General features: G+C 40.8%; 2 long non-coding RNA genes across 2 annotated transcripts; both read right to left on the bottom strand.

The window, feature by feature from the left end:
- Positions 1–2,634: 2,634 nt before the first annotated feature.
- On the bottom strand, positions 2,635–5,960 carry LOC103351979 (uncharacterized). The gene is made up of 3 exons (XR_519562.5): positions 5,011–5,960; positions 3,337–3,485; positions 2,635–2,918 (listed from the first exon to the last, which is right to left on the bottom strand). It is a non-coding gene; the product is annotated as an uncharacterized LOC103351979 (long non-coding RNA).
- A 412-nt stretch (positions 5,961–6,372) lies between these two features.
- On the bottom strand, positions 6,373–9,388 carry LOC103351978 (uncharacterized). The gene is made up of 4 exons (XR_007912133.3): positions 9,282–9,388; positions 8,945–9,036; positions 8,538–8,611; positions 6,373–8,410 (listed from the first exon to the last, which is right to left on the bottom strand). It is a non-coding gene; the product is annotated as an uncharacterized LOC103351978 (long non-coding RNA).
- Positions 9,389–11,872: the final 2,484 nt, after the last annotated feature.

Raw genomic sequence — 11,872 nt, 5'->3', positions numbered from 1 at the left:
AAATTAGCCCAATTGTGTTTACTGATGACAACACTTGCATAATTTTAAGTAATCTGAATAATTTATCTACCATTTAAAATAAAGAAAACCATTTTCTTAGAGATGCTTTCTCTTGTCTAGTTAACAATTAACTATTTGGAGAGCACTGTAGGTTTTTAGTAAGTAAGAAAAGTGAAATGAAGACAGTTCATAAAGTGTTTGATATTATTGTATATAATTATATACTGGAATATTATATAATAATTTTATCTTACCCAAAATTTTGAAAAGTATCATAGCAATTTAGTGAAAAGAGAAGTATTTGAATAATTAAATTACATGAAATTGTACACACACACACATACACACACCATGCCATTAGCCTATGTGAGGTTTTCCACAGAGTCAGAAATCATTCAATATGAGGTAATACACACTTCTATATAACTGGGCCTGGGAACATGGCACTTAAACAGCCATGACTACAACACTTTGAACTTGCAAATTCTGTGCTATGTACCAAAGGTTAACCAAGTCCAAACACCTTCTCCCCTTCTGGCATCTTCTATAAAAATGGAGAAATTGTTTTTGATCTTTCCAGCCACTTCTGTAGTCAGATGTGTCATATGGCATAGATCTGACCATTGAAGGCAGAAACCACTGATTTTCCTTATATCTTGATTTCTTGGAAACAATTGACATGCTTACTTTCCCTGTTGTTCCAGCAGATCCTGACTCTTAGGAGATAAACCAACACACAGGATTGTGAAGCACAAGAACCAGGGATCTTGCTCTTTCAGTATTCCTAAACCACACTGTAGAAGGCCTGAGCAGCCCAACTCATTATGCAAAAGAAAAATCAACCTCTACTTTGTTGGTGGTGTTATTTATATTGTGTACATAAACACAATCATAGTAAGTATAATAGTGTGTATAGGGGCTAGGGCTTTGGCATAGTGGGTAAATAAATAAATAAATAAATCTTTAAAAAATAGTGTTTACATGAAAGATAGTTATTATCCCATAAGTATTAGAAATGTCCACATCCCTCTCATCTAAAGAGAGAACTCCAGGTAAACCCTTGCAGACTGGTGAACTCGTTGCTAATGTAAAGGCTTTCACTTGAGAATATTTTTTCAGCTTCCTTTAGTCAGTGTTTAATGGCTTTTTTCCCTAACAACCTGAGGCACATTTTAGAGTACTCTAGAAATATAAAGCAATTATTACTATCCATTGGATATTTTCACAATTTACAATTGACAGATCTATGCAAGCACTCCTTAGGCTTACAACAATCATTTTTTAAAATATATTTTTCTACATGTTAGTACATTTCCTCTGACTATTGACAATTTACTGCTCAGTGTCATGCATGTACCCTTTAGTTGAGTGAATTGCATGTTGTGTGAATTACGTCTCAATAACAAGTTTGCAACCAAATAGGCAGGAGGCCAGACTCAGCCCCAGGGCCATAGTTTGGATGTCCTGCTCAAGATTAGCATCTTTTTTCCTTTCTCAGGGCTCATGTCCAACCCTGAGCTGTGGGTCATCTAATAACAACACATGTGCAATCCCTTCACTATGTGCCTTTGGGAAGCTCCAGATCAGAACACTGCAGACCCAGAATTTCTGGCAGGCAACTCCCTTCATGTTCTTTCCTTCACATCTGTGCAAAACATGTTGCTAACATAGCCCTCTATTTCCTGTCAAGCATGGGTGAATTGATCAACAATCCTGTCTTCCAAATTATAGCAAAGAGCCTTGGAATTAACACATACCTGGAATCAAAATGTTCAAAGAGCACCACAGATCACCTGCCCTGTGAAAACAAATGGATGCTTAATTTTCTGAGTAAAAGCATGAATGAAATTGATTACCCCCTAACCTACTACAGGCCATGTGCTGAAGGGACTCACCCAGTACAGGGAGGATGCTTGTGGCACAATGGCTGACTACACTTGGCACAATCCATTTCCTGCTCTCACAGAAGCCCCTCCCACATCAGCCAAATTAGAGAATTCAACAGGGAGGAGTAAAATCCAATGCTTATACAATTCTCATATCGAATGGTGGCTGACTCTGCCAGGCCTGGGGCTGCTTTAGAATGACAACTTCCACAGGGGACTGAGAAGCCACAGCCCCGACTTGCCCCTTTTTGTCTCGGGAGCTACTGCACCCTGAGTCAGGAAATCAAGGAGACTTAACAGAAGGCATTTTCATGAGGGCAGGTATTGTGTCCTTGTGCTGAAGACTGAAACCCCCAAGCTGGAACACGGAAAGCAATCATTTTTTGTGGGGTAAACCAAAGAGGGAGTGTCAAGTCTAAAGGCAAAGACTCCAACTTCACACTTGATGTAGGGAACTCAGCACTGAAGGGCTAGGGGAGGCCCACTGAACCACAGAGCAAACTGAGAATAGTGAAATCTCCATTGATGTATGTATAAAATAGGGGTCAAGAGAAGGGTAATACCATGTAAATTAATTAAAATGTAAATGCCTCTAACACAAAGAAGCAGCAGTGAAAGTAATTACACATGAATAGAGAAAAATACCTTTAATTAATGATGAAAAATGACGAACATTTTCAAAACATACAATTCACTTATCCAACATATTCAGGATTTGAAAAACTGTATAAGAAATTGTTACTAAGGTTTACTAATTTATTTTTTTTTCCAAACACATTTGCATAGGACCCTGTACTACCCATGGAAGAAAGGATGCACAGAGAATAAACAGGTTGTGTTTTTACACTGTTGCCACAGGGCTGATAGACACTGCTCTCCAAACATATCCTGAATGAATGGTCTCCACTATGACAGCATTCACAACATCATGGATTTGAGGAATGTATCCATCAGGAAGTTTCAGAGAATCCAAGATGGAAAAGATTGCATCATCTATCACCCCATTTCTTCCACAATACTAGTAATGCACACCTGTGGAGGTATATGATAGAAATGATTATGTATAACTATCATACCAAAAACCTGCTTAGTACCTCCCTCTGGCTCTCAGCTGCAAGTCACTCTATGTCCACCAGTAATTCCCATTGAGTTGGTGTATGGTGAACACCTGGGTGTTTGGTAAACACATGCATGCTCTGACCCTACTTCACACCAAATAATTCAGAATCTATGGGGAGGAGATCTCTATCTATACAGAGAAACTATGAGATAAATATTATTCACAGTGTCCATAATCTATATAAGTTAGTTTTGAGACAGTAAAAGGGATTGAGATAGCAATATGGAGATAAGTAGACTATTATTTTTATCACACTTCCTCTGCCACATTCTAAGATCATTATTTCATCTCACCCACAAGTCACTGGTACCCAGAAACAACAGCACCTACCTCTCAGACACTTCCCTCTTTCCAATATCTGGAGACAATACACGCATCACAGCCAAGAGTCACATTTTCTACCAAAATTTTCATGGGGTAAGGAGGTCACAAATGAGGCAGAAAATGCAAAGCCTTCATGAGCAGCAAACTCTAGAATTCTGAAAAAGAATGGAATATAAGGACCTGTCCCCATCACAGAAGTCTCACCTTTGCTACAGGGCAATATTTCTGCATTACGTACAACAAAGTGCTTTTTAGTGGGGCCAGACCAGAGGATGAGGGCAGGAGACCCTCCCTTGAACACACCATGCCCCTCACAGCTGTGGTCCAGAGCCCCTTGTCCTCACCCTTTAAGAGCAGTTCTTCACAACGCCACAGTCTCAGCCCTTTCCCCTTTCCAGGCTGCAGGCTCTAAAAGAGCCAGTGTGTCATTCCATCTTTCTTAATTATGTCACATAATTCTGTCTTCTCAGGCAGCTTTAGGTTCTGGAAATCACTAATTTCCACCACAAAGACCGGCGCCCACATCTAATATGGGCACCAGTTCTAGTCCCAGCTGCTCCACTTCCAATCCAGCTCTCTGCTATGGCCTGGGAAAGCAGTGGAAGATGGCCCAAGTGCTTGGACCCTTGCACCCACATGGGAGATGGGGAAGAAGCACCTGGCTCCTGGCTTTGGATTGGCACAACTCCAGCTGTTGCAGCCATTTGGGGAGTGAACCAACGGAAGGAAGACCTTTCTCTCTGTCTCTCCCTCTCAATATCTGTAACTCAACCTCTCAAATAAAATCTTTAAAAAATTCCACCACAAAATGAAGATAATGTAAGTAGCTAACCTCAGGGCTTTTGTAGGATTAGGTAAGAAACCAAGGACAAGAACTGAGCATAGTACTTCAACGCACTCAGCTTCTTATGCATATAGCTATGGCTGATTTCTTTTAGCCTCACGATAATTTCCAGCAGACCACAGTGCTTCTCAAATGCATATTGTCCCAGTTACACTTTAAGAAGCATACAACAGGGAACAAGTATAAAAAGAAACACATTCCTTTGTATTTTTGTCAGTGCCTAATGTCTCCCACTTGTGGTTACTCCTTATGCTTAAGAAAAATGAATTAAGTACCAAGAAGACTGGAGTCGGCATTCAAGGTGGAAGATACAGATCTTTGTCTCTTATGGAGAGATATTCACTGTTCTCAGGCCTATATCTCAAGGAAACAATCTCACTTTCTGAGAAATAAATCATAAAATTACTTAAGATCAATATCCAGTCACCTAACATAGTAGCTGCATTGCTATGTCACTGGAATTTTAGTGAATTGGATTTAGTTTTGCTCTCTTGAAATCTATAGACTTGCACATGAACACATACTACATCTCTGTTCTAAAGTATCATTTCAAGAAAAAGTAAGGAATAAGCACATCAGGTCTTATGTATATTGTATCATTTTATCAAGTAATAAGAAAATCAATTGCTTCTATGTAGATAATCCATATAGTTGCATTCAGAGGTCTTTCGTTAAAGTGTCTCATACATAATCCACTCTATTTCCACTGCCCATATAAATAACAGGCAGGGAAAAAACACTGTGGCAAATATGAGTTTGACATGGAATATAACATATCAAGAATTTACAGCACATTACCATTTCAACTTCTGAGTAGGCTATCATTCACTACATACCTGGTGAGATGAAGTGGAAAAGGTGGCCTAATGACTCACTCCTGAGACAGAGCCAAGATCCAGGTCCCATTTTTCATTCACAGCAGATAAACCTTCTTTTTCCTGTAGGGACTTGATTCCTGAGACAGCCAGCAATCAGAGAGATACTTTCTTTTTAATATCCTCTACCTAATGTTCCTTACATGCCCATTGATCCATTCATTTAGGCCTTCCCCACAACCTTCTCCCCACAATGAAGAGAACCAGCATGACTGCCATAGTAGAGGCAGAGAGTACAAGCATATGTTTAATACTGAAAGGGATCACTTAAGCTTCACTTCTTTTGACTAGCCATCAGTATGTTATTTGTTTTAGAAAAATGACTTTGGGTTAAGCTTTTCCCATGTATCTCGAGCCTCAGTTTCCCCCCATGTTTATTGCAGCTCAATTCACAATGGCTAAGGTACAGAATCAAACCAGATGTCCATCAACTGATGACTGGATAAAGAAATCGTGGTATAGATAGATATAAAGAAAGATGGATATATAATCAACCATAAGAAAAGAATGAAACCCTGTCTTTTGCAACAAAACAATGCAACTGGAAACCATTATACTTAGTGAAATAATCCAGTCCCCAAAAGACAAATACCATATGTTTTCACTGATCTGTGGTAACCAATAGAGTATCTAAAATGTAATATATTAGAGTGAAATCGACATTTTAAGAAAAGATGATTGTTTATAGCCTGTCTCTACTGTTGAGGAACAGTGTTTTTTCTTACTGTGTGTTGCACTCTTCACTTAGTGTAGTGTTGATTGTATGAATATAAAGTAAACTGAAAGTAGATCATTGTAAAAACTAAGAGAGGGAATAAGAGAGGAAGGAGGAGGAAGAGTAGGAGCATGGGCAAGAGGTGAGGAGTATCGCTATGTTCCTAAATCTGTATATATGCCATACATGAAACTTGTTCACCTTAAATGGAAGGAAGGAAGGAAGGAAGGAAGGAAGGAAGGAAGGAAGGAAGGAAAGAAGGGAGAGAGGGAGGAAGGAAGGGAGGAAGGGAGGGAGGAAGGGAGGAAGGGAGGAAGGAAGGAAGGAAGGAAGGAAGGAAGGAAGGAAGGAAGGGGAAAGGAAGGGGGAAGGAAGGGGGAAGGAAGGGGGAAGGGAAAGTAAGGGAAGGGAAGGGAAGGGAAGGGAAAGGGAAGGGAAGGGAAGGGAAGGGAAAGGAAAGGAAAGGAAAGGAAAGGAAAGGAAAGGAAAGGAAAGGAAAGGAAAGGAAAGGAAAGGAAAGGAAAGGAAAGGAAAGGAAAGGAAAGGAAAGGAAAGGAAAGGAAAACTATACCAACTTCTATACACTCCTGCCTCAGAATCAACCCTTGGGACATTTGGATCTGGCTAAAAGGTCCATGAGAGTCTCACAGGCATGGAAAGCCATGACACGGTGGCAAAAAAACAATCTAAATGAAAGATCCTGGTGAACAAGACCCCAGCAGAAGGAACAGGCCATCAAGGAGAGAGGCGCCTTTCTCTGAAGGGAGGAAGGAACCCCCACTGTGATACGGCCTTGACTAAACAAGTTCAGAGTCGGTGAACTCAAGGGGCTTCCATAGCCTAGACAGCTCATGGCAAGAGTCTCGGGTGATTGCTGATGTCATAAATAAGAGTGCCAATTGTTAAATCAACAACAGGAGTCACTGGGTACATGCTCCCCATGTAGGATCTCTGTCCTTAATGTGTTTTACTATGAAACTTAAAGACAACACTACTAGTCGAACAATACCCTATACCTTGTGTGGTTGTGTGAGTGCAGCCTGTTGAAATCCTTGCTTAGTATATACTAAGTTGATCTTCAGTATATGAAGGTAATTGAAAATGAAACTCGATGGAGGGCGGGATGGGAGAGGGAGTGGGAGAGGGGAGGGCCACGGGAGGGAGGGAGGCTGGGGAGGGGAGCCACAACAATACAAAAGTTGCACTTTGTAAATTCACACTTATTAAATAAAAAAATAACTATATAACAAACAAAAAAAGAAAAAAAAAGAACTTAATACTTTACCCTTTTAGTATTTTTTATTTTCTACTTAAAACTATTGGTTGAACTCTGTAATTAATACACAATTACTCTTAGGTGTTTAGTTAATGCTATAACTAGTACTCAAATCGTATTTTATACTTTGTGTTTCTGTGTGGGAGCAAAATGTGGAAATCTTTACTTAATATATGCTAAATTGATCTTCTGTATATAAATATAATTGAAAATTAATCTTGATGTGAATGGAAGGGGAGATGGAGTGGGAGAGGGAAGTGTTGTGGGTGGGAGGGAAGTTATGGGGGGGAGCTATTGTAATCCATAAGCTGTACTTTGGAAATTTATGTTCATTAAATAAAATTAAAAAAAGAAAGGAAAGGGAAGGGAAGGGAAGGGAAGGGAAGGGAAGGGAAGGGAAGGGAAGGGAAGGGAAGGGAAACTATACCCTCTTCCACAGATTTCAAATATTTTAATCAATTACTGGTATCAATGAGAGAAATATGAATGGCAATGTGCTGGAAAAAGGCCAAAACGTCAGTTTCTATTCCAAAAGAAACATGATATCAACCTTGAGTGAGTGAACCACAGTTTCTGTGATGCCACCTCCTGAATGAACCTTGAGGTAGTAGAAAATGAGAGCAACCCATGGGCCCTGCATTGTGGTATAATGGGTAAAGCTGCCTCCTGCAATGTTGGCATCCCATATGGGTGCTGGTTTACATCCTGGCTATTCCACTTCTGATTCAGCTCCCTGGTGATGTCCTAGGAAAAGGCCACAGAAGATGGACCAAGTGTTTGGGCAGCTGCCACCCATGTAGGAGACCTGAAAGAAATTTCCTGGCTTCAGCCTGGCCCAGCCTCAGCTGTTGCAGCCATCTGGGGAGTGAACCAGCAGATGGAAGCTCTCTGTGTGTCTCTGCGTCTCTCCCTTTCTCTGTATAACTCTAACATTCAAACAAAAATAAATTAATCTTCTTAAAAATGAGAGCAACCCAAGGTTACACTGAGACCGCAGTTTAGAGGTCAGCTGGAGAACATCTCAGAAGAGAGCTCACTGACCTTCAGCACTGTTCTCCACCCTCCCATTGTCTGATGCCTTGGCCTGAATTCCCATGAGTGAATCCCCATGAGAGTGGAAGTGACTTTACAGAAGCAAACAGAGAGCCAACCCCACATCTGGGCACTAGAGTGAAGGGACCCCCAGGGAGCAGGCACACTTTGCAGCCATGGCTAGTCCTGTTAGGTGTGGGTGCTGACCACTGTCAGCCTCTGAGGCAGTAGTCAGTCGCCGGTAGGGGATGTGGCTCAGAGGAAGGAAAGGCAGGATCACGGGATGCCCGGTGCTTCACAGGGAGACATCCCAGCGATCCCCAGGAAACTCGCTGGCCCTGTGAAAGGAAACACATCCATGGAAGACGTTGGAGCCCAGCCTGTGGGGCAGAGACATGAAGAAGCCTTACACAAGAGCCTTCACGCTCCTCTGCAGTGTGTGCATTCAGGAAATGGGAGACTAACCTCCTCAGCAGCACCTGGGCGCTGGGCACTCCCCAGTGACCACCACACGTGACCTTCACGACTCCCATGATGCCCTAGAATGATTACCATCATGCAAGTGAAAGAAGTTAGTCTTAAAAATGATTAATAAGAGAGTACCACAAAGCTTTCACACTCACACACTGGAAACTCTGAAGAAACTTTATGTGTCGCCCTAGCAATGTCTGCAAAGCAAAGAACTGGCCTGCAGCATACGGCAGGTTGGGATACTGACCTATGCATGACCATCTTTGCTAGCCTTGTCTCAGGACTTCTACCTAACATATGTTCTCCCCTCCAGGGTGAGGTAGACTGACAGAACCCACCACTCAGTTGACCCCTGGGTCCCACCTGTCGCATTTGCCATCAATAATCCTGGCTTTAATTACCTGCAGATTACCTGGGTAGCATTCTCACTGTTCCTGCACTGCAGTCCTGAAGTTTAATTTTGACAGTCCATTCCAGTCCATCCTTTTGGTGCCTAGTATTGCAAGAGTTCCAGTTATAATATAATACTTTCATACAATACAATACTTTCATGTGAAAATTTCAAGGTCAGGTGTTTTGAAACCAAATCAAACATTACAATAAAGTAAAGCTATCTCTTACAGCCGTGTCCACCCATGGTGAACAGAGGAATGCAAAAGATGGCACTGCCTAGCTGGGTCTCTACCACAGAGTTAGTTTACTGGGTCTCTACCAAAGAGTTAGTCCACGTGGACTGACCTTAACTTTGTGTGGTGACAGGTGTTGGAGAGAAGCAGAAACCATGTCCCTTCAGCTGCATCATCATTTGGGATGTTGTTGACATTCCTTCCATGAATCTCTAAGCTAGAAAACACCAGTAAAGTGCATATTTCTCTTACTTGTCTGCTCGGTACAAGCAGCTGGTTCTGGGTCCACTCTCCTCACATTAGAGGCTCACAGGCTGTGGAGTCCTGGAACTTTCCACCACGGGACCTGAAGTAGCTGGTGATGTTACAGATCTTCAAGGAATCTTGCCTGGGGGTGTCTAGCAGCACTGTAGTTGTTTGAGCTACTTGGAATCTCATTTTTAGCGGTCTTATTTCCCTGATGTAGAAGATTTTCTGAAAATGCATGGTGGGGCCTGATTACTGAATCATATGACCTGTGCCAGGTAAGCCACTTAATAATGTAAGATAGACTGTGTCCACTAGATCACAAAACCTGATAGCATTGCTTGTCAGAGGCCTGACTTTCCCTGTCCTAGGTCCTTTTTAAGACAGCACAGAAAAAATATGAAATGTTACACTGACAGGCAACACCACATTTTTCTAGAAGGGAAGTCCCAGAGAATTCCTTCTGTGTTATTCTTCAGTAACAAGGTAACTGATTCATGCTAAACTATGGATAACAAACATTTAGAGTGGACCTTGTGTTCTCCTTTGCTACAGATTGGAGGAACTCATGCTACCAAAGATTATGCAAAACAAACTTTTCAAATGTGTTTTGGGTCTCCATATGTCACCAAATGCTGGCACTAAAGATCACAAAATACATAATATACTATACAACTGCAATTTGATGTGTTAGGCTTCAGCAGTCAGCATTGGGTAACACAGTAGGTTTCAACTCTTTTTACTGTCATCTAATATTGAACATAGTTTGCTGAAGAGGAGAAAACAATGGAAAATTATTCTGTTGCTAATATAATGCATGTTTAGGGTATTTATTCTTTATTGGCAAGTATACCCTGAGGATACTACAGACAATGGACATGTGATGAAAGTGTCTTCACTTCACACTTAGATACTGTTCAAGGCCTAGGGCTGTCCCTGAAAAGTCAAAATTAATGAGGCTAGTTATTGTCCCAAGTCATCAGATTCAAATTTCTGCCTGTAACAAGTATACAGGCCAAGCAAAATCCAAATACCAGTAAACAATCTCATTGATTTCTAAATGGGACTGAGGGGCTGGCATTGTGGCACAACAGGTTAAGCCACAGCGTAAGATGCCAGCATCCCATATACAAGGCCTGATTCACTCCTGGCTGCTCCACCATCAACCTTCTAATTTGCCTAGGTAGGCAGTGGATAATGGCCCAAATACTTGGGCCCCTGTCACCCATGTGGGAGACCAGGATGGAGTTCCTGGCTCCTGGTTTCAGCATGGCCCAGCCCTGCTGTTGTGGCCATCCGGGAGTGAACCAGCAGAACTGGCAGATGAAAGATTCTCTCTCTCTCTCTCTCTCTCTGTCTCTCTCTGTCTCTCTCTCTCTCTCTCCCCCTCTCAGCCTTTAAAATAAACAAATGAATCACTAAAAACATAAGACACCGTCCAGGTGGCCAAAGGGGAGGGGACAGCACATGTTGGAATCAGAAAGAAGTCGCCTATTTCAAGTCAATTCTTGTCCTGACCTCCCTGACCCTAGAAAATACTTCTTTGCCTTGTTTACATACAGAAACTATACAAATCAATTTTTCATGGAGGAATAGATGAAACAAAGGTTAAAGTCAAATGTAAATTAAAATAGTATATTAAATACATAATTGGTTCAAAAATAAAACTCTAGAATATGACCTGCAAGTGTCATTCACTACCAAAGAAATGAAAGCACTCAATATGACCATGAATTTCCTTATTTTTGAGTTGAAAACTGCCCACAATATTCTAAGGAAACTTATGCAAAAAACTAGGAACAGAGTTGGATTGGATAACGTGACATTCAATACACAATTGATCTGGGAAGTGAATTCCAAATAAAGTTAGCAGCAGCTGATGCTTGAGTCTCCTGGGCATTCACTTCACAGATCAGCAAACACTAGGTCAATGTGTTTGGTTTTGCATAAAAAATACCCCAAATTTCTTTAGCTTTGATAGATTTATAAAATAAGATATGCAAAGAGTAAAACCTGAACAATTACAATGATATTAAAATTATTTAATCGTAAAATAAAATGAAAGTTTAGGCGAGTTGGCAACTTGAGGCTAGTAATTGTCATAAAGCATGAGGAACAAAGCCAATTAAATCTATTTTTTCCTCACTTGCACATTGAAAACACTGAAAAAGTTTTTAACACAAATTTATGAAAAGGACCAGGACCATATTTAATTGAATAAAGTGATACTAAAATGCAATTTTTCTGTAAAATAAATTTCCACACTATTTAATGGTTGCCAACAACATAAAATATCAAGGACTCAGACAACTGATTAAGTTTCTTATTTACAAACAAGATGATCTCAAAATGTTTGCTTTCAAGGACATTTATGAAGCAGAAATTACACCAGATTTTTTTCTAATTATTTGGTCAAACAGTAAATTATGATATAAAATAAAATGCACTCAATCATAC

Source organism: Oryctolagus cuniculus, chromosome X (genome assembly GCF_051225735.1).
Source record: "Oryctolagus cuniculus isolate XC-2025 breed Fujian yellow rabbit chromosome X, ASM5122573v1, whole genome shotgun sequence".
Classification (NCBI taxonomy): Eukaryota; Metazoa; Chordata; class Mammalia; order Lagomorpha; family Leporidae; genus Oryctolagus; species Oryctolagus cuniculus.
Note: the sequence above shows the minus strand (reverse complement) of the source record. Positions and strands in the feature narration are given on the sequence as shown.